The sequence below is a fragment of the Periplaneta americana genome, chromosome 5, assembly GCF_040183065.1.
Source record: "Periplaneta americana isolate PAMFEO1 chromosome 5, P.americana_PAMFEO1_priV1, whole genome shotgun sequence".
NCBI lineage: Eukaryota > Metazoa > Arthropoda > Insecta > Blattodea > Blattidae > Periplaneta > Periplaneta americana.
Genome location: NC_091121.1, coordinates 197,386,905 through 197,403,581, shown reverse-complemented (window position 1 = coordinate 197,403,581; position 16,677 = coordinate 197,386,905). Strand labels below are relative to the sequence as shown.

At 34.0% G+C, this 16,677-nt stretch overlaps 1 protein-coding gene across 1 annotated transcript in view; it reads right to left on the bottom strand.

Annotated features, from left to right (window-relative positions):
• Positions 1-16,677, bottom strand: part of LOC138700466 (pikachurin-like) — a 1,281,074-nt gene that overhangs the window by 69,143 nt on the left and 1,195,254 nt on the right. The gene's annotated exons all lie outside the window — the stretch shown is intronic.

The following is a 16,677-nucleotide window of genomic DNA, read 5'->3' as shown; positions in this document are numbered from 1 at the left end:
CTTTGTACCAAAAGGCTACAAGATTACAGGAGTTTTTAAGTGTACGTTCGTGTGCATTTATCAAGCGAAATACTTGACTGACGGCTCACACGACTCTTGTTTCGTAAAGTGGGGCAGAACAAAACATGGACCATTTTAACAATTACACTAACTGACTAACATTTACAATTTAAATTATTTACACTATGTCGGTTACGATAGAATACGCTATTTTTACTATATGCACTATAATAAAAAATGTACACCAACACACAACTTTGTGTCACACAATGACCAAACATTATTTACAATATTTAGCTTATATACAGTGTTATGTATTGTATTTAAAGATTTTTATTTCATAATACTATGGCCTATTAACTCCGTACGTAGATGAAATTATTGGGGATCATCAGTGCGGTTTTCGGCGTAATAGATCGACTATTGATCAGATTTTTTGTATTCGGCAGATAATGGAGAAAAAATGGGAGTATAAGAGTACAGTATATCAGTTATTCATAGAGTTCAAAAAGGCATATGAGTCGGTTAAGAGGGAAGTATTATATGATATTCTTATTGAATTTGGTATTCCCAAGAAACTAGTTGGATTAATTAAAATGTGTCTCAGTGAAACATACAGCAGAGTCCGTATAGGTCAGTTTCTATCTGATGCTTTTCCAATTCACTGCGGGCTAAAGCAGGGAGATGCACTATCACCTTTACTTTTTAACTTCGCTATAGAATATGCCATTAGGAAAGTTCAGGATAACAGGCAGGGTTTGGAATTGAAAGGGTTACATCAGCTTCTTGTCTATGCAGATGACGTGAATATGTTAGGAGAAAATACACAAACGATTAGGGAAAACACGGAAATTTTACTTGAAGCAAGTAAAGCGATCGGTTTGGAAGTAAATCCCGAAAAGACAAAATATATGATTATGTCTCGTGACCAGAATATTGTACGAAATGGAAATATAAAAATTGGAGATTTATCCTTCGAAGAGGTGGAAAAATTCAAATATCTTGGAGCAACAGGAACAAATATAAATGACACTCGGGGGGAAATTAAACGCAGAATAAATATGGGAAATGCGTGTTATTATTCGGTTGAGAAGCTCTTATCATCCAGTCTGCTGTCCAAAAATCTGAAAGTTAGAATTTATAAAACAGTTATATTGCCGGTTCATCTGTATGGTTGTGAAACTTGGACTCTCACTCTGAGAGAGGAACAAAGGTTAAGGGTATTTGAGAATAAGGTGCTTAGGAAAATATTTGGGGCTAAGCTGGATGAAGTTACAGGAGAATGGAGAAAGTTACACAACGCAGAACTGCACGCATTGTATTCTTCACCTGACATAATTAGGAACATTAAATCCAGACGTTTGAGATGGGCAGGGCATGTAGCACGTATGGGCGAATCCAGAAATGGATATAGTGTGTTAGTTGGGAGACCGCAGGGAAAAAGACCTTTAGGGAGGCCGAGACGTAGATGGGAGGATAATATTAAAATGGATTTGAGGGAGGTGGGATATGATGATAGAGACTGGATTAATCTTGCACAGGATAGGGACCGATGGCGGGCTTATGTGAGGGCGGCAATGAACCTTCGGGTTCCTTAAAAGCCATTTGTAAGTAAGTAAGTAATACTATGGCCTGTTTTTTTAATTGTGTATAATAGCGTATTTTAGTGTATAGATTGACAAATCGAACTGAAACCCTGACCAAGTTACTACGTGAGCTCTGGCTGTCTTGGGGAGGAGCAAGTGAGAAAGCACGGGGGGAAGGGAGAGAGCACTATGCACTATGTACTTGCAGGTCCACTCACAGTCTGTCAAACCTGCTAACAAAAGCATTAAAAGGTTGACTAGTTGCCTGCAATGCTAGCATAATGGAACCTTCCTAGCCGACAGTCGAGGCAAAAATGAAGAATCCGTTATTGTGGTAATACTGGAGAGTGGTTCTTCTATTGGTCGCGATGACCACACACACCCTCTCAGATATTTACGTGGTGATTGGTGACTGAATGACGAGGAGCGAGGGAGAGAGAAGAAAGAAAGAGAGAGATTCCAGAAGTTGGCATGTTTTACGGGGTTTCACTTGAAGTTGTCAAAATATACATAGTGTTAAGGGCTGTCAGACATTGACTACTACTTTCAAAAGCCGATTGTCCAAAACACTGCTTTTCGTCTCTAGAGTATGATCTTCATTTCAAATATTACTTTTGTAGAATATTTATTTTTAATATATCAATTCTACTTCATTATGTTAATTACTCCTTCGATTCAATTTGTCTCATTTAACACTAAATTGTAGACCTAATTGTTTGACTCTTTAGAATTACATGTACCGGCAACTAAACAAATCTAGATTTTGCTGTTATTATTATTGTTATTATTATTATTATTATTGTTATTATTATTATTATTATTATTATTATTATTATTAATACTATTATTATTATTCCATTGTTTTCTGTGTTGATGTTATTTATATTTGCTACGTATTTTTATTCTGGTTGAGTGAAAGAAACGGCCTTATGATTTAACTCTGCCAGTACTAGTAAATAAATAAATAAATAAATAGACAGACAGACAGAGAGATAAATAAATAAATAAATAAATAAATAAATAAATAAATAAATAAATAAATAAATAAATAAATAAATAAGCAAGCAAGCAAACTAATGAATAATTAAACAAACAAATAAATAAATAAATAAATAAATAAATAAATAAATAAATAAATAAATAAATAAATAAATAAATAAATAAGCAAGCAAGTAAATCAATGAATAAGTAAACAAATAAAATAAATAAATACGTAAATAAGCAAATAAATAAATATATAAAAAAGTCAGTATATAAATGAATGAATGAATAAATAAATAGGTAAATACGTAAATAAATGATTGAATAAATAAATAAATGAGTAATTAAATAAAAAAAGTAAATGAATAAATGGGAGTAAGTACAAACATATTTCGTTAAAGTAACTTAGTAAACTGACAGAATAGCAGCGCATTTCAGAATTAATGATTCTGTTACCCCACAACGAAACAGATTTTTTTTACCATTGTGTACTCTGTGTTACTTTAATGCCTATAGTTGCAATACATTAGAACGGATACTAATAGAGAGAAAATAAGCATCAAGTGTCTTATTTATTTATTTAATGTATTTGACCCGTGCCCGACATCGTAGCTGTTCACCTAGTACGTCACTTCGTCCGTCAGAGCGCTCTCAGACGTCATATTATAGATAGCGCTATGAATCCTTTCATTTTCTTATCCAAATTATCCTATGGGCCGGTTGATTACGTCTCACGAGGAGAGGGGGAAACCGAGTTTACTTGGTTACGTGCAGTCATATGTTACTTCACTCAGGACTCGGACGCCGTACAGATAGCATCACTCAGGACTCGCACGCCGTAGAGATAACATCACTCAGGACTCGCACGCCGTAGAGATAACATCATTCAAGTCTCGCACGCCGTAGAGATAACATCACTTAGGAGTTGGAAGCCGTATGGGTAACATTACTTAGGAGTTGCAGTCCGCATCGATAGTTTCATTCAGGCAATTGACGTGCACTCGCGAAGTGGCGCTCGAACTGTTTTCTATTCTCGTAACTTAAGTTTATCGTGATAGATTGTTCGAGAATAGGGTGTCAGTATATTTCTTTTGAGTATTTACGGATTATATGGAACCGTGTTTCAGATGTGTATCTTGTGATTTAGTGTGCTAACAACTTGTGTCAGATTTGTAATCAGTGGAGTAGGTAAATTTGGGTTGTGATATTTTTATTTTTGGTTCTATGTGTTTGAGAGATTGTGCTGGATCGTATTTTGAAAAATCGCTCTCTAGTGATACGTCTTGGGTCAAGTAATTGTGATTACGTGGAGTAACATATAATGTGATGTATATATGAGGTTATATTGTATTGGGGATTACGTGACGAAATATGATTTGATGTGTGAGCTTTTGATGTTCCAAGGCGGTTTGTGTGATAGCGTAGCGATTACGATCTTTGGGTTACATCCTAGTTGACGTGGTAATGAACTAGAATTGTATGGGCCTCATTTAATTGTTCTAGTATCTTCCCTACTCCATTTTGATTATTGGTTCCCACGCCGCTATTCAGGAATCGAGTGCATTGACTTTCCGTTGCTATTCAAACGATCATTGGGATTTGGAAATTATCGTCGGTTACTTATCATATACCGTATATATCTCTCTCTCTCTTGGGCATTGTTTGTTGTAAAGTACAGCGATTGTTGGTTGTGCAATCTGCACAGTTTATGTGAGACGTATCTGGAATTGGTAATGTATAGTGATCAGTCATGTGACGCTTCGTACTGGGTAAAGTCTTTGTGTTATATTGAGTTCATGTGTACGTTGAGTTTGGTTAGTCAGATTGTATGGTATCTGTAATTGAATGGGCCATGTATTGAGTTAGTGTACTGACTGGGCCTTTGTGTTGAGCTTTATATCTAGTTGGATATACATATATATATATATATATATATATATATATATATATATTCAGCGAGTGTTCTAATGACTAGATGATTAATAGGTCAGTTATTGATTATTGAGAGATGGTCATATTAGATTGTATTATGACCTATAAGTATGTTTGCCCAGTCTAATTAAACTTTCACGATTCAGATATCGCTGTGGTACTTGTTCAGATTAACTTGTGATATTTTCATTCGCTTATTTCATACTTATTTGTTATTTCATTTATCATTCATGTATATTGTTATCCATTATTGTTAATTATATCTGTTATACAAATTCACATTATTTATTTCTAAAAGTCTTCCACTGCGCAATCTAATCTTCCAATGTACCATCCACCTGGCGAACAACAACCACTATAAGAAATGTAGAGGAGGAATAGATGATCGTACACCTCCTCATATTTATTTATTTAATTCGACAGGATTGAGGCCATAAGGCCTTCTCTTCCATCCTACCAGATAACACACATAAATACAAAAAAGAAATACAGACACTGATGAAAATAATACAAATTAAATTAAAGCCCTATAGAGGGTCAACAGGATCCAAAGAACACTACAGAGCTCTCATCGAGCTAATACAAGGAAAAAAAAAAGAAAAACAGAGATAGCAATGATGATAGTGATAACTGATAATAATAATAATAATAATAATAATAATAATAATAATAATAATAATAATAATAATAATAATAATAATAATAACAATAATAATACATTACATATTAATTGTCAATTTTACAACAGCATAGTTAATGTGTTAAGCCGAAGTTGCGCAACCTACAGATGTTCAACAAGCAATTCCATGAACTAGAATGTGATTCTTTAATTTAAATTTGAATTTTGATATTGTCTGACAGTCTCTGACATGGTCAGGGAGAGAATTCCAGTGGAGTGGAATCGATATGCTGAAAGAGATGAGTAGAAGGATGTTCTGTGCAGAGGAATAGAGAAAAGATCTTTTCCAAGTGTGAGAAGAGGGGAAAAAATCAACGTCCTATAATCCTGATACAAAGAAACTGTTTTGAACTGAAAGGCAATTTCAGCTTCATATTAAATTGAGGAGACGGGAGTGGAGGGGGAAACTTTATCTCGGTAGGACGTACCGAAAACGGATTCACTGACCACAACCACTTGGCCCCAACGTCTCATGACCGAGATTTCTTTCCAAGACGCCGGATTCTTGTAATCAGTTTATGAGTGTCGGTAGTTGTCCCTGATCCGACAGGCCTAACACCTGCCACGCTACGTCGACAAGTGTGACATTTCATAAGAATCTGTCTGCTTGGTACCGCGTCGTGGACTGTGACAAGCAGATCGATGTGGCTCCCCTGGTCATCTCTACCGCCAGCAATTCCATAAAAGAACAGGACTCGTGGAAGATTACGTTATCGAGCGTACATTCAGTTGAAAGAAAATCAAGTCTGTGCTTTAAGACAAGGAAGCATTCCGGGGAAGAGAGTTATCTAATATTCTAAAGAAGATTGAGAACAATTTTATTCAGAAAAATCATTGTCAAGTAAATTATTAATATAGTCGCTTATACATGTTGAATCTTTCGTACATTACTTTTAACACTTGAATATAAATCATTGATTAAATGGCGATGTTACTCGTGTTAATTATGTAAGCATGTGTGGCTTACAGCTGTTTCGGTGCTACTTGACACCATCCTCAGAGCCTATTAGATTTCAGCGCTATCTCAACTTCGCTGCCTGTTGTGTGGATGCATTCGTATGATGAAGAGTTGTGTCAAATAACGTGTGTGTTCTGAAATTGATCTGTGTGTTGAGAATTTGTTTAGGATGTGTTTTAGTGTGTCTGTATATTTCATATTGTTCTAGTGTGTTGAGTTTTTGGTTTTTGGGTTGTATGTGTAGGATTTCCATGTCTGTATTTATGTTATTGTATGTGTGGTTAGCATTAGTTATGTGTTCGGCATATAACCCAAAATCCAAAAACTCAACACACTAGAACAATATGAAATATACAGACACACTAAAACATATCCTAATCAAATTCTCAAGACACAAATAAACTTCAGAACACACACAATATTTGATACAACTCTTCATCGCACGAACGCACCCACACAACAGGCAGCGAAGTTGAGATAGCGCCGAGATCTAATAGGCTCTGAGGATGGTGTCAAATAACACCAAAACAGCTGTAAGCCACACATGTTTATATAATAACACGAGTAAGGTCGCCATTTAACCAATTATTTATAGTCGGTTACTTAACGATGCTCTATCAATTACTAAACTAGTTAGCGTCGTTGGAATTGGTGACAGCGAGATGGTATTTGGCGAAATCAGGTCAAAGATTTGCCAGGGATTGCCTGATACTTGCGTTATAGTTGGCGAAAACCTAGAAAAAATTAAAAAAAAAAAAATAGGGTCCAATTAGCCAAAGCTAAAATTGAACCCACGCCCAATCGCAGTTGCGAGCTTTATTATTCATAAAATAGAAACTTTGATAGGTGGGACAGATTAACTAGATAATGATCTACGCCACGATACCGTGAGTGAGACTTTGAGAGAGATGGCAACACCAGCTTTAATAAGATGACTTTGTTCATGTACACTAGATCAGAACGACGAAAATGATATTAGGTCCTTAGAAGGAAGAATAGAGGATTGAACTGTACTATGATTTGGTATGATGCATTGAATTGCATGGAATGACGCAATACAATACAATACAATGCAACATAATGTAATGCAATATAATATAATATAATATAATATAATATAATATAATATAATATAATATAATATAATATAATATAATATAATATAATATAATATAATGTAATGTAATGCAGTGCAATCCAATGCAATGCAATATAATGTAATATAATATAATATAATATAATATAATATAATATAATATAATACAATATAATATAATATAATATAATATAATATAATATAATGCTTGAAATACTTGGGATGTACTTGAGCTCCTGCCAGAAAGTCAAAAATAGGATAGCAATGGCAAAGGAAGATTTTAATAGAAAAAAGATAACATCTACGGACTTTTGGAAAAATAATTAAGGAAGAAATTAGTGAAGTGCTTTGTGTGGAGTGTGGCATTGTATGGGATAGAAACATGGACATTACAACGAAGTGAAGAGAAGCGACTAGAAGCAATTGAAATGTGTATATAGAGGAGAATGGAGCGTGTGAAATGGACAGACAGAATAAGAAACGAAGGTGTGTTGGAAAGAGTGACTGAAGAAAAAATAATGTTGAAATCTATCGGAGAGAGGAAAAGGAATTGGCTGGGTCACTGGTTGAGAAGAAACTACCTACTGAAGGATGCACTGGAAGGAATGGTGAACGGGAGAAAAGTTCGGGCAGAAGAAGATATGAGATGATAGACGACATTAAGATATATTATGGATCATATGCAGAGACTAAGAGGAAGGCAGAAAAGAGAAAAGAAACTGGAGAAAGCTGGGTTTGCAGCGAAAGACCTGTCCTTTAATGAATGAATAATATAATATATGTAACATACAAGGTGATTCACGAGGAAAGATAAAATATTTAGGATGCGAATTCTGAAATCATTCTGAGTCAAAAAGTTCAATTGAATATAGGTCCGTTTTCGAACGGTTACGGAGATATGGCTCTTTGATTTCACAAAAACTTCTGAGATTCCATCGTACTAACTCGCATTTAGAGACAGATAACGGACAAATTTAAAGTTTATATTCATGTATATCCTAATATTCTAGACGTCGGGGTCGATGTTTTCGTACATTTTCAAAGGTACCTCCTTCTGCTTCAATGAACTGTTGCGCTCGGGCGTGAATCGCGCTCATCGCTCGGGAGAGTTGCACGTAACTGTTCTCTATGCCGCATCCAAAATACGGTCGATTAGCGCCACTCTCGTTTCCCCCTTCCTTTGCTGTACCAAGTCTTTCATCCAACCCCATAGACAGCAAATACTCTTCGATATGGTACCCTTCTGTTCGGAAAGCATCGTTCATATTCTGCGACGGCACGCAAGGAACTTCCATCGCACAAAACATAAACATACACAATATCGGCGTATTCTGCAGTCGAAAATTTATAAGGCATCTTGAAAAACACAACTCAACACTTCCGATAACAGTACCTGTATAACTACTGTACTGTAGGTAGCTAACTGGACTGTTATGAATTGATGATAGTGTAGGCTATTTGTGTTATCTGCAGGTTCTGTGTCATCACATCAGACAAGGGCAGGCGATTGGACATTTGTAATGTCCCACCACCCGGTTTCTTCCTCTTATCTACATCGTTCACAATGCAGATTCCAATGTTACGCCATTCATTGGGACCCTGGGTCATTTGCAAAATTTGTATAACAAATGGACGATTGAGAACGTCAAAATTAAAGTAATATTTAGTGCATATTCTGCATGTATTAATATAGTGCAATGTCTCTGCCATAGTAATCAGCCACTGTACACTCACCTTGCTTTACAGCACTGTTTTGAATGATGTAACAGACATGACATGGAGTAACAGATCTGACAGACATGACAAAGCAAACAAGCATGTGCTATCCTAAAATGTTTTTGCTTAAAAATGTTCAAAATATCAACTTAACTACTGCACACGTGTACTATTATGTCCTCTTGATCTTGACTTCATATGTTGTTATTTGTGGAAAACACAACACAAACAGATCTGACAGAGTAAAAATGCACGCTTAGACTAAAACATAAAGCAACACAAACTGCCAAATCAAAATGAGTGAACATAGCAGTACAATCAAAATGGGTCTTTGTGCATCATCTTGGCTTGTGCTGACATCTGTGGGATTTCTTTTTCAACTGTGTATCCATAGGAACAGAATAGTGTAACAGATCTGACTGACTTACTGGACTAGAATAATTATGCAATAATATTTAAGGAAATATAAACTCAGACATAAATGAATAAGTTTTTATAATACCAAATGTTTCTTTGATTTTTTTCTCAATTACATTGTTAAACAAACCTTTATCTGGACATAATCATCCTCAATTTTAAATACTTAACTAGTATGGACACGGCATTTTAGCTGTTACTACGAGAATTTTATTTTATTCTCGTGAAATCTTTCACATGAAGGAAATAATTCTTGTGACGTTTACTACATTAATATTGAAACTACTCACTGTTAGGAATTTATAACTCTATCGTTATAAATGCAATAATGGGAAGGGTAAGAATTGATGGACGTCATTTGTTATACAAATTCTGCAAACGATCCACCTATGTTCATATAAACTTTTTCACTCAAAGTGGCCTAAGATATCGTATCCTAAATTTTTTACCTTTCCTCGTGAATCACCCTGTATAGGTAGGGGAGAGTCGGGTAGTATCGGACAGTGAGTTTCTTTCATCTACCACCATATGGTAGTACCTGAATGACATGGTTACGTTTCTCTATGCGACATCACAGAAACGTAACCATGTCAATCAGGTACTATCATCGTGTGGTAGATGAAAGAAACTCACTGTCCGATATTACCCGATGTCCGATACTACCCGACTCTCCCATAATAAAGTTGAATAGCGAAACGCTTTAATAACAGTGATAATGATAGTGTGATAATCTATACTAATAATAAATCTGTAGCCGAAAATTTTCTGGTAATTTTCGATTTTCCAGAAATAATTGGTCCTAACATATACAATTAACCACCCTGAAACCGAAAATCGCTTTTTTGAAATTTTTGTTTTTATGTCTGTCTGTCTGTCTGTCTGTATGTATGTATGTTACCTTTTGACGCGATAATGGCTGCACGGATTTCGATGAAAATTGGAATATAAATTAAGTTCGTTGTAACTTAGATTTTAGGCTATATGACATTCAAAATACATTATTTAAAAGGGGGGGTTATAAAGGGGCCTGAATTAAATAAATCGAAATATCTCGCTTATTATTGATTTTTGTGAAAAATGTTACATAACAAAAGGTTCTTTAAAAATAATTTTCGATAAGTTTTATTCCTTGAAAAATTTTGATAGGACTGATATTTAATGAGATAAATGAGTTTTAAAATTAAAATAACTGCCATCTAAGGCGGTGTATTGAAATAAAAAACAAATGACTTCGTCTATAAGGGGCCTTGGACACAACAATCGAAAGCTATGAAACATAGCCTACACACAATGTTTCTGTGTTTGTATGAAGTAATATATCGGAAGCTAAATTAACCGATTTGTATAATTAATTATTATTTTATCATTGGAAAGTGTAGTTCCTCTGGATGGACATAATGCTATAATGTTATTACAGTAACTTGTGAGTGAATTGAGGAGAGGTAAGATTAAAATAGCTTCTTATGCACAGAAAACTTGATAGGTTATTCTGTATATTCATTTCCTGTATTTCTTAAAATAATGTTTTTGAATATATTCATTTTTATCTCAGAGAATTAACGAACAACGAGAGTGTATTGATTTAGTATGCAGTAATAGTACGTTAGCTTAGCAATCCATTATTTTATAATTCAAATTTTAACTATGCTCAATTGAATCGTGTTAAAATACATAAAATATATATGCAAAAAATGCAATGCAAAAAAATTGGGTAATGAGCCAAGCAGATTATGTTGCGCTGTTGTAAAAGTTGTTCCTCCTGAGATTCAAGAGCTCCCACAACAAATTAAAAACTTTCTAATTCGAGTACATCCGTTATCAACACACTTTTTACGTAATATAATATAATATAATATAATATAATATAATATAATATAATATAATATAATATAATATAATATAATATAATATAATATAAACATAATAATAAATCTGTAGCCAAAATTTTTCTGTTAATTTTCGTTTTTCCAAAAATAATTGGTAATAACAATTAAGAAACATGTTAAAAGGAATTGTCATTGCATCAAATGAGTGTCTCTGGATAAAATGATCGCATTTTAATATTTTAAATACAATTTAAATTAAGTAACATATTGAACGATTTATCCTTCTAACAAACACGAATGTTCCCTGGATCAAACGTCCTATTTTAATTATGTAATTACTTTATATTTATTTCTAACGGGTGCAGCGGAGCGCACGGGTACGGCTAGTAATACTAATAATAATAATACTAATAATAATAATAATAATAATAATAATAATAATAATAATAATAATAATAATAATAAATTACATTTGCTTTGTCGGGAATCGCAGCCGTTCTCTGAAGCAGGAAGCCGGCGCCCATCCGTTGTGTTGTTAATGTCTACGCGCACATTGATAAATTTAAAGTTCCTTTGTTGACTTTAGGCTGACAGACTGACAGCTTTGGATTTAAATTCTGGTTCGCGATCCTCAATGAACTGCCGTAGAAAGTTCATAACATGAAAGGAGAGACTGTTCCTATCTGCTGCCTTGCCCGTTGCTTCGTTCAATAACATTTTTTAAAGCACGACAAGATGGATTTAAAATCGATACTCTCACAGTGGCTAATAAAAGTAATACGCGTTAAGTATAGAGGTCCACGCCGACTGCTGTGCGCTAGCAGCAATGATCGATTGCACGTTTGAGAACCCGGGACAGTGCTACGAGTTTTCTAACTTACGTCTCAAGTTTGGATCAGTTGGAGAACTGGAAACTCGTTTATCAGAAGTGCACGTATTTCGGATTAAATAACGAAGAAGATACAGTACTTTCCTTTGTAGTTCTTGTATACACCGGAGGCAATTCTGAAGCAACTTCTGTCTGATAAATTCTACGCAAAATATTTCCTACAATAAGAGTTACTTAAAAGTTTAGAAAGCGACTATAACAGGGATGGGCACAATGTTCCCTCCCGGGCACTATATACACCACCCCTTCATTCCTCACAAATATTCTACCTGGCTGCGTGTGCATGCGGTAGGCAGAGGATGAACTCGGTACCATAGTGTTTTAATCAGGGGTGTGTAAAGTGGTGGAATATGGCGAATACATTGTAGGTTTCGTTTTAATTGCCAAGAAATATGGGGACAAGAATATTTTATTATTATTATTATGCAAATAATATTGAGATTTATTTAAAGTACAATATCAGATTGTACTTCCATCTTAAACATAAGAAGGATTTTGGAAAGCATAAACTTATTGGTAAGCAGTGGCGTCGCTTGACATTTTGACATAAGGATGCGATTTTTTAAATAATTAAAATACAGTACTCTGCTTTCGTTATATGTGGGAGTTGCGTTCCTGGAAATAGCCGCTTATTGATGAACGTTTGAGTTGAATTTTTAAATTTTCTTTATAATTTCCTTGTAGCATAAGTTATAAGGATATTTACTGAGCCGAAGCCTGGACGTGTTTACATAAAACACGAAAGATGAAAGGCATAGAACGAGACCCACTACATTGTTGATAATACAGTAAATCAAAATAAGCGTCATGGTTTTCTTTTAACATTTAACACTAGCCGTACCCGTGCGCTCCGCTGCACCCGTTAGAAATAAATATAAAGTAATTACATAATTAAAATTGGACATTTCATCCAGGCAACATTCGTGTTTGATAGAAGGATAAATCGTTTATTATGTTACTTAATTTAAATTGTATTTGCATAATTAAAATGCGATCATTTTGATCCAGAGACCACTCATTTGGTCATAAAAATTATTTTAGGAAATACAGGAAACGAATATACAGAATAGCCTATCAAGTTTTCTGTGCATAAGAAGCTATTTTAATCTTACCTGTCCTCGATTCACTCAGAAGTTACTGTAATAACATTATAGCATTATGTCCATCTAGAGAAACTACACTTTCCAATGGTGAATTAATAATTAATTATACAAATCGGTTAATTTAGCTTCTGATATTACTTCATACAAACACAGAAACATTATCTGTAGGCTATCTTTTATAGCTTTTGATTGTTGCTGTCCAAGGCCCCTTATAGACGAAGTCATTTGTTTTTTAATTCATTACACGGCCTTAGATGGCAGTTATTTTAATTTTAAAACTCATTTATCTCATTAAATATCAGTCCTATCAAAATTTTTCAAGGAATAAAACTTATCGGAAATTGGTTTTAAAGAAACTTTTGTTATGTAACATTTGTCACAAAAATCAATAATAAGCAAGATATTTCGACTTATTTAATTCAGGCCCCCTTATAACCCCCCTTTTAAATAATGTATTTTGAATGCCATATAGCCTAAAATCTAAGTTACAACAAACTTAATTTATATTCCAATTTTCATCGAAATCCGTTCAGCCATTATCACGTGAAAAGGTAACAAACACACAGACAGACAGACAGACAGACAGACATACAAAAATGTCAAAAAAGCGATTTTCGGTTTCAGGGTGGTTAATTGTATATGTTAGGACCAATTATTTTTGGAAAATCGAAAATTACCAGAAAAATTTCGGCTACAGATTTATTATTAGTATAGATTATTTCTTCAGGGAGCGAATTTGCAAAGGTGGTAATTTGTATATGTTCAAGCATACTCAAAAGTTTCAATTTGGAATTTTCAGAAAACTTTTGAATAATATCAATTCTGATTTGAAATATTTAATGTATTGGCATGCCGCATTAGTTTTGTACATCTCTAAGCGGAAGAGAAGCCAAGTTCGTAGGCCTATGATGTAAACACGTCTGAAATATTGTGGAAAGGGTGACTGGATCATATTTATCTCCCCTCCGTTATGCCCATGCCTGAGATACAATATTCAGACACAGTATTCTACAGGAAGGGTTAGTCATACAAAGATAATCCATTCCCAATACTTGCAATACCGTCTGTAATTTTCTGAATCTTCAGCGCACCTAGAAAAAACGGAACTTTATGAACCCGCTGCAAGAGTATTCATGAAAAATTACCACCAAAAAAGTGTGAACTCCATAAAGAAACGTAAAGCAGTCAACTATATAACGAAATTCTTTTTATAGACCCAGCGAGAACTCTGGAGTGACGACTCTCACGCCCACAGAAGAGAATAAAACAGATCGCCTTGTTTTATTGATGGTATAATTTTCGTTCTGATTGCACCTCTTTGCTCGGAGGATTTAACACAATCAATAAAGTCTCCATGTCTCGTTAAATCACTGAAAATACAATGGGAGGGTTGGCTACATGTTAATCCATTATATCCGACGACATGGTGACAAATGAATCGCGAAACAGGATTGTGTTCGTGAAGTAGTTGTTCGCTCTTCCGTAACTAATGGCAAAACAGTCGAAGATCAGATGTGAATTGAAACGCCTGAAGAGACACAGACTATTCGTATTACACTAGTGCAAGAGAAGTTGTCGATAGGTTACGGCGATACAAACGTCTCATTTGTGGCGCAGATTAAATTTGTTCTGTATTATCTCTGTGCAGCTGGAGGCGTTATTGGCAGGATTATAAAGGAAGATTAAAGTGAGAAATTGCAGTAAAATGTAAGAATTTTTGGTATCTTTATACACAGGGTGATCCTCTCAAAATCAATACATTTAAGGAAAGGTTGAGAAGATTAGACTGAAAATGTAATTGTAGGTGCAGTGTAATTATCTAAGTTGTGTCATGCAATTAATTAAGTTGATATGTAATTAATTAAAATTATATCTAATTTAGTTGATATGTAAATAAATTAAGGTGATATGTAGTTACTTAAACTGGTAATAGTTGTGGTGAAATAGAAGTACTTATAAGTTAGATTTACTTTTGCTTAATATAGGCGTTATTATAGAATAGTTTTTATTTAGTCCTAGGTTTATTGCAACTATTTATTTATAGTTAGAAATAAATTTACGTCTATTTTATTTTATTACTTTTTTATTGGTGTAATTATTGTATTATTGTAATGGTATTATTGTATATTATATATCACTGCCGCCGGGTGTATACCCAATTGTAGTGTTAATAAATAAATAAATAAATAAATACATACATACATACATATATTCATTTCGTACAAATGTCAATTGTTGCAGTATATACTCATACGTTATACAATTATTACATTTCTGACTGAAAATACAGTTTCTTTTCAAATTGTACTTTTCTTATTTTCCTTTAAACTATTATCCTGTTTTACTTATAATCTTTTATTACATTTTCTCTTAAATTATTTGTTTGATTATTCTTGTAAATTTTTCAGATAAATTTCTTATTTCATTGCTATTTTAATCTTTTTATTTAAACTACCGTACTTATTTTGTTTGTTTTCCGTAGTTTCCTTTGATATAATTATTTTATTGTCATTTTTATATTTCGTTATTAGATATTAACTTCATCGCACTTTCCGTCATTGTCTTAAAGAAATTTACTTCGTTGTACTTCCATTCATGTCATACACTCACCCTAGTACACGACATAAATCTCGAAGATACACATCTTGTACAGCGTGGCCCGCCGAAGTGGTGTACAACTAGAAAATGTGTCACAGTCCTGCCATCTATTCGCAGTATGCGGAATCAGAATCACGTAAAGTGAACTGGATAGGCATTAGATACATACTTTCATTCGTGTACACTATCGGTCAAAAGATTTCGATCACCTATCAAAACTATGGATTTGTGGTTAAAACAGAGATTTCGTTTTGAATAATCTGGAGGAAAAAATAACCGAGATGCTATTAATTTTTCCGGCACTGTATATATATATATATATATATATATATATATATATATATATATACAGTAGATAGTCGTTTTCATAGCGAATCGAAAACTTTTGACCGATAGTGTACGTTGAGCTACTTATCTGATCCTCTTATTTTCATGATAATTATTTGAATGTTCTTTTCATAATTTTATTTTAACGGTTTACTAGATGTTAATTCTACGTCCTGTATTAAAATAATAATTATTCGGTTGTTCTCTTCATTATTTCCCTTAAGCTATTTATTTCATGAATTTTTCATATTTATCTTCGAGGCACTGAATGGTTGATTCATAGTGTGCTTTGTTAAGCAGTTTATTTTGTCGGTTTCCTTCATCTCATGAAAAAGCCTACACGGCTGTACGACTGTTATTGCACTGAATTCCAATCGAAACCTTCATAATTCAAAAACATATGTGAAGTGCTACAAGTGCAATGAAGTCTAGCAACACGAGTAAAAATTCAAGTGATTCGGGAAGTAATTAAAAAGCTTAGTGGCAATGAAGGTCAGTGCAGAGATGGGATTTGAAAGTGCTTTTTCGAGTGCAAGGGATGAAATTTGGAGAGGTGAAGAGAAGTAAAA